General features: G+C 48.5%; 1 protein-coding gene across 1 annotated transcript in view; it reads left to right on the forward strand.

The window, feature by feature from the left end:
- The first annotated feature begins 3411 nt into the window (after nt 1-3411).
- Nucleotides 3412-6833, forward strand: part of Ctnna1 (catenin alpha 1) — a 124198-nt gene continuing 120776 nt past the window's right edge. Inside the window, exon 1 of the mRNA XM_005355929.3 lies at nt 3412-3500. The gene's annotated coding sequence lies outside the window, so the exon portion shown is untranslated. The remainder of the gene's footprint in view (nt 3501-6833) is intronic.

Consider the following 6833-nt stretch of genomic DNA (forward strand, 5'->3'; position numbering starts at 1 on the left):
CACAGCGTCCCCCTCCCCACAGAACAAAATGAATGAATGAATGAATGTAACTTAAAAACGTAAGATGAAAAGTAAGACATGATGCCAGGCAGAGGTGGCGCACTCCTTTAATCCTAGCACTCAGGAGGCAGAGGCAGGTGGATCTCTGAGAGTTCGAGGCTAGTTTGCTCTACAGAGTGAGTTCCAGGACAGCCAGGAGTACACAGAGACACCCTGGCTCAAAAAACCAAAACTGAAAAAAAAAAAAGAAAAAGTAAAAAATGGACTAGGAATGCCACTCAGCAGAGAGTTGTTGTGCAAACCCCTTCCTCAGGGAGTCAACCCTCTATCCTCCTCCTCAGAAAGCCTGAAAACAAAGCAAAGTAGCCTTAGCCTCCCAAGTGATACTGTTTCAAACTGTACTTTACTTCCTATTTCTACCCACATTCCCTTGGTCAGAAGAAAACTCATCCCATCGCCATCTTTGCACATTCAGTCAATAAGTACTCACTGAGGGGCCTCCTGTGTTCCAAGTACTAGCCTAGGCGCCGAAGATACAAGACTGAGGCTTAAATTTTAGTAAAAGAAGTCAGGAAAAAGCAGTGAACCATATATGCCATCATATATATGACTTTATACAATTAAGAATATGTACTCAAAGAGATATGGCACAAGGTGATAGAGGTTGCAATTTTAGATACAGCAGTTGAGAGGAAATCTCACTGGTGAAACCTGAGCAATGCCCTGGCAGAGACAAGGGAGTGAGTCAGGATGGATTTGGAGGACAGCATTCCAGGAGAAAGAAAAGGCCCTCAGGCAATAGCATACCCTGGAATGGTAAAGAGGCCACTGTGTCAGAGAAGTGTGTGGGGGCAAGTGAGCTCTGGAAGCCTTATAAGGACTTGGGCTTTCGCTAGGATGGGTGAGAGGTACTGGAGGTTTTGGGCAGAGCTGGTGACAGTGTGGGACTTAAGTTTTACAGGATCACTCCCTCAGGGTGCAGAACTAAGGCTAGAATGAGTAAGGTGAGGACAGAAGGAGGGAGACAGGTTAGGAGTCTCCTGAGAACTTAGGCAATGGGATGAGGGTGCTGACTCAATTCATGACGGTAACAGTGGTGATGCTAAAAGCTTGCTGGATTCTGAGTATATGTTGAAGTAATCAAGTAAAAACACGTGAGAGAAAGAACAGTCAAGGTACATTTTATTTTATAATCATGCCCGCATATACGTGTGTGTGCTACATTTGTGCCTGATGGAGGTGAGAAGAATGTATTAGATCCCTTGGAACTGGAGTTACGGATGGTTGTGAGTCATCACGTGGGTTCTGGGAACTGAATATAGGTCCTCTGTAAGAGAAACAAAGGCTCGTAACCAAAGAGCCACCAGTCAACTCCAGGGTTTCTGAATTAGATCTTCTAGCTAAAGCGATGACCCTACTGTGGGGTGAGCAGGGCTGGGGAGTTATCAGAAAAGCAGTTTTAGATATGTCGTCATGGAAAGTTTGACAAGCAGAAATGCCTATCAGAAGTCAAATATGGAGAGACATCAAACAGAGAACTGAATATGCTGAGTCTCAAATTCAGGGGAAAGGTTTAAGGTGGTAAGATAATCCTGGACTTTTCAGCATAGTTCTTGTCAAGTCTAGATAAGACATTCATCAATGGCTTGACAACACACAGAAAAAGACAGCCACTGGGCTCTAGGACACGACAGTTCTTAAAGCTTCCTGAATTTAAGATCCCTTCATGCTATTTTTCTTCTTGTTTATTTATTTGACTTAATCTAATTATTTTTATGTGTGGTATTTCTTATTTGCAAGTTTTTTTTTAAACTTTATTTTTTTAGACAGGCTCATCTCACTGTGTAGCTCTGACTGACCTGGAAGTCATTATGTAGACCAGGTTGGCCTTGATTGAACTCACGGAAATCAGTCTGCCTCTGTCTCCAGAACACTGCGATTAAAAGCATGGGTAACGGGAGTCTTAGTTAGGGTTTCTATTGCTGTGAACAGACACCATGACCACAGCCACCCTTTTTTCCCTCAAGACAGGGTTTCTCTGGGTAGCCCTGGCTATCCTGGAACTCACTCTGTAGGCGAGGCTGGTATCAAACTCACAGGGATCCACCTGCCTCTGCCTCCTGAGTGTTGGAATTAATGCCTGCCAGTGGAAACTCTTACTAAAGAACACATTTAATGAAGGTCTGCTTGTAGTTTCAGAGGTTCAGTCCTTTATTGTCATGGTGGGCAGCATGGCAGCACGCAGACAGACATGGTGCTGGAGAAGGAGCTGAGAGTTCTACATCTTGATCCACAGGAAAAAGGAAGGAGTCTGTGTCCACACCAGGGGCAGCTTGAGCATAGGAAACCTCAAAGCCCACCCCCACAGTGACACATTCCCTCCAACGACATGGCAAAGCCACACCTCCCAATAGGGCCACTCCATTTGGGGGCTACTTTCTTTCAAATCCCAAAGCTAGAAACAGAATAGAATATAGTTGGAGAATGGTCTTTTTGTAGTTTGTAGTGCTGAGGATTGAACCCAGGGCATAGTAAGCAAGCACTCTATCACTGAGACCTGTCCAATCCACCTTTCTTTCTCTTTCTTTCTGTCTCTCTTTTTTGAGACAGGGTTTCTCTGGAGCTTTGTAGCCTGTCCGGGAACTCATTCTGTAGACCATCTCGAACTCACCACCACCCAGCGATTGTCCTGATTTCTACCCAAGCACAGAGTATGTGCAGCCCCTTTGCTCAAATATTTAAAAAAAAAAAAGAAAGAAAAAAAGAAAAGTTTTAGGCCATTCTTACCGATACAGCCAGTTCAAGATCACCTTGACCTAGGTGAGATCCTACTTCAAAAATAAAATAACCAAAACAAAACCCATAAAAACAGGTTCTGAGGTCGGATTCCCGTTCCACTATGCCCGGAGCGGTGGAACATTTACTTGGAGTTGTTTCTCCTAGGTTGCCCCCTTTTCTGGGCGCCTTGGACTAGGGGACAGGATGACAGTCGCCTCAGGAGCGAGCCAGCCGGACCCCGCGTCACCGCGCAGGGCCCTGGGAGCCGGACGGGACGGGGCCTTCCGGGGCCGCGCCCCGAGACTCACCTGAGCTGGGAGCTGTGACTCACCTGCCCTCCGCCCGCCTTCCCCTGCCGCGGGCTGTTCCCTGAGTCGCCGCCCCTCCTTCCCGTCGGGGGTCCGGCTCTAAGCGTCCCGAGGCCATTCGAGAAGGCCTTCTGGGGGTCCCGGCCTAGGGTCGCCGGGCTACCATTCTTCCCTCCCCCCCCTCCCCGGGAAAGCGCCGGGCCGGGACGAGCGGCGTGGAGGCCGCGGGAGGCGCCGGGAAGAGCGCGCGGAGGGAGGTGCCGGGAAGGGCAGGCGGGCGCGGCGCTGGGCGGGCCGGGGGCGGGGGCGCAGGGCGGCCCATTTCCTCCTGGGAGCCGGACGGGCGGGAGACAAAGCGGCGGCCGTCGGCTTGGCGCCTCAGGAGTCGTCCCGCGCTCGCCTCGCTCGCCGCAGGTAACTCTTCGTACCTTCCCTCGGGGCGCGCGGGGCCCCTACTGGGCCGAGGGTCTCCTCAGGCCGGGGGTCCCTGGTGACGGTGCCCGCTCTGGGCGGCCGCCGCCCTGGCGAGCGTCGGGCCGGGGCGGCTTCCCGGAGCAGCCTGGGCCTGGGCGGGCGGAGCCCGACGCTCGGGAAGCGGAGCGAGCGGCGCGGCGCTTCCTCGGGAAACTTTTCTCCTTCGAGTTTCTCAACTTTGTGCCCTGAGCAGGGCGCGCGCTCGCTCGCGGGGCCGGCGTCGCGCCTCGGGCCGCCTCCCCCACTGAGAGGCGACGGTGGCGTGGCCCTGGCGGTCCGGCGGTGGGGTGTTTTAGGGACGCGATTGTTCCCCGGAATTTTGCCGGCCGCTCCCCTCCCCCCTCCGGGGCCGGAGGTCGGGGGGAGCTGGCGTTCCAGCCCGACCCACGGAGTGTGGGAGTCGCCGCTTCCTGTTCTCTTGCGCTCTTGTCTTCTAAGGTGCGCCACACCCGTGTAGACCTGTGGCTAGGAGGTTGTTAATCTGGACTTTAAGATAGCTCAGCCGCCCTCGCTGCCTAACTGGACTGACTTTCCTCTTAGTTTTCAGGGGTGGCGTTAGGGTCTCTTAGTTTTCAGGGGTGGCGTTAGGGTCTCTTAGTTTTCAGGGGTGGCGTTAGGGTCTTGTTGCTGACTTTGTGTTACCGAGACCGGGTCTTGCTGAGTAGCCCAGGCTGGCCTGGAATGCTCGGGCATCCTGCCTTAGCTTCCCGAGGGCGGGCATTGCAGGCCTGCGATGTCAGTGCCCCGCCTTTCACTTGTAAAGGAACTTGTGCGTAGAACTTGGGAGAAAAATGTTGACTGGCTGCATCCATATCCTTGGATTGCAAGCAGTGGTCATTCCTAGTAATTCAGCGGTTGGCCCAAACCGACGGTTGAAAGTATTTATATTCTTCGTCTTCATAACATTTTTTATGTGTTTTGTATAGAATTCACAATAATTTATGATGTAAACTTATGCTCATATCACTGTATTGTATCTTTCCAATAGGCGTTCTTGAAAAGGAGATTGTGTGGTTAGCACTGATTTTTAAAGACTACAGGTGGATGTTACTTTAAGAAACGGAATTTATTTTGGTTTACGAAAGGATTGAGTGGGGAAATCATTCGTACCTCTGCTCAACTGTTTCTATGTCCTGACTCACTAAGTTAGAAAGTAGTTTTTAAAAATCCTCTTTTCTTTGAGGACTGGAAGCTTCTCTAGTGTCGTATCCTTTTTTTCCCCCAGACTGGATCTCACTATAAAGCCCAACCTAGCTTAAGCTTCTTGAGTGTTGGGATTCAGACAGGTGCCATACATGACACCTGTTTGGGACAAATTGTTTATAATGCAAACAGAAGCTTGTGGAAGCTTGGGTGGGGGTGTTAGTACGTTTATGAGGGAAAGTCTGGGAGTTCTGGAAGGTGCTGGCTTTTGAACTGAAGTCATGTGACAGGAAAGGAGAGAAGCATAAAAGGGCATGTAAGTGTTGGGGAATCGTTTTTTCCCCTCTTTACTTTGATCCTCTCCCTTTCCTGCATATGATTGTATCCTGAGTACATTGGATTTCATCACCACTTAGTTATGTGGTACCCCCTCCATTACCCTCAGAAAATTTTATATATTGATCAGAGATGAGGGGTGTCTTTTCCCCAGTTGGGAATCACTACCTTGTGCCCCCTTCCCTTGTGGGGTTGGGGAAACAAACCTAGAGACTGTGCACGCTAGTCAGATGATCTACCATTGAGCTGCATACCCCTACCTCTGCTATCAACCTTAGCCGCTAACATCCAGCTCCTTATTTTGAGCTTAGATGTCTCTTCCTGAGCCACATGGGTCTACTCGTATATTCCATGGCTTCTCAAATTAACCATATGTGAAGTGAGACTTAATTCAGTGATGGAGATCTAACCCAGATGTGGAGAGCCAGAGTAACTGGTACAAACGATCTTGAATTTTTTTTTTTTAGGAAGTCAGATTAGTGACAGCACGGAGTCCTGCTTGTTGAAGGTGACGATGTAAGTGTAGTGGCCAAAACCTAGAAAGGAATAAAGGAATAGGGTCCTTAACAGGTATAAATGGCCTGACCATTGGCACAGTGCTGGGAAGCCTAGAGGTTTAGAGGCATCTTTGTATTGAGTATTGAAGTAGGGAGGTCTCGTGTAAGGTCATCGGGGAAGGCAAAGGCCAGGATACACATGGCTGTGTTTAGATTTTATTCTAAAGCTGTAAGAAGCCATTGTAGGGCCTTTCATGACCTGAGCAACTTTTTATTTCTTGTTGGTGCTTAGAGAAAATTTGAATTTGCGCGTGTCTAAAAGCAGGGAATTGAGTAAGGAAGGTCATATGAGTAAAGGGGATCAGGGTGAATGGAGCTGTGTTTTGGAAAGGACCCAAATAAAGATTGGTTTGGAGGTGGAGTCCAGGCGTCTTGGTAAAATTGTTTTTTAAGTACTGAAATCTTGCCGGGCAGTGGTGGCGCACGCCTTTAATCCCAGCACTTGGGAGGCAGAGGCAGGTGGATCTCTGTGAGTTCGAGACCAACCTGGCCTACAAGAGCTAGTTCCAGGACAGGCTCCAAAACCACAGAGAAACCCTGTCTCGAAAAACCAAAAGTACTGAAATCTTGGTCATGTCTCGAGGTCTAGCATTTCATTTCTAGTAGCAAACTTTGTGCTGTGTTTTCTTAGTAACTTTGGTTTGTTTAGTACCTTGTTGATGTCCGTTTGCCATCTCTGTTTACAAGTGAGCCTTGTAAACCTCTTTGGGGCACTGCTCATACCCTAACCTTTGGTTTGGTACCTGGCTAAGAAGGCAAATTAGATGCTGTATTGAATGAAGAAGGAAAAGATCTTTCTGGCATCTACTTATTTATGGTGGTAAATGACAACAGGTGAGGGAGCTCATTACAGTCAACTTGTTGTTTTCGGCAACTTGAACTTTGTTCAGCTTTTTTTCCTACCCAGATCTCATGAGTGACAGAACCCTCTCTACAGTGCTTCGTTTACGTGCCTTCTCGTCCCATTCTTTGCTTCCACTCCAGTTTTAGACTTTCTGAGTGGAGGACCCCTCAGTAGTATCTGAGTAAGCTGTTTAGTTGCTTGTTATTTGTTTTATTTAGCAAAGGCTCTTGATTGAATTTAATGATCCTCCTGCCTCATTTTCTCGAATGCTGGGATTACAAGTGTGCACTACCATACTTGACTTTGCCTTCCTTTTATTCCCCCTGTGGTTTTCTTTTGGAACCATGTTGCTTTTCTTGTTTTTTTTTTTTTTTTTTTTTTTTTTTTTTTTTT

Source organism: Microtus ochrogaster, chromosome 18, assembly GCF_000317375.1.
Source record: "Microtus ochrogaster isolate Prairie Vole_2 chromosome 18, MicOch1.0, whole genome shotgun sequence".
NCBI lineage: Eukaryota > Metazoa > Chordata > Mammalia > Rodentia > Cricetidae > Microtus > Microtus ochrogaster.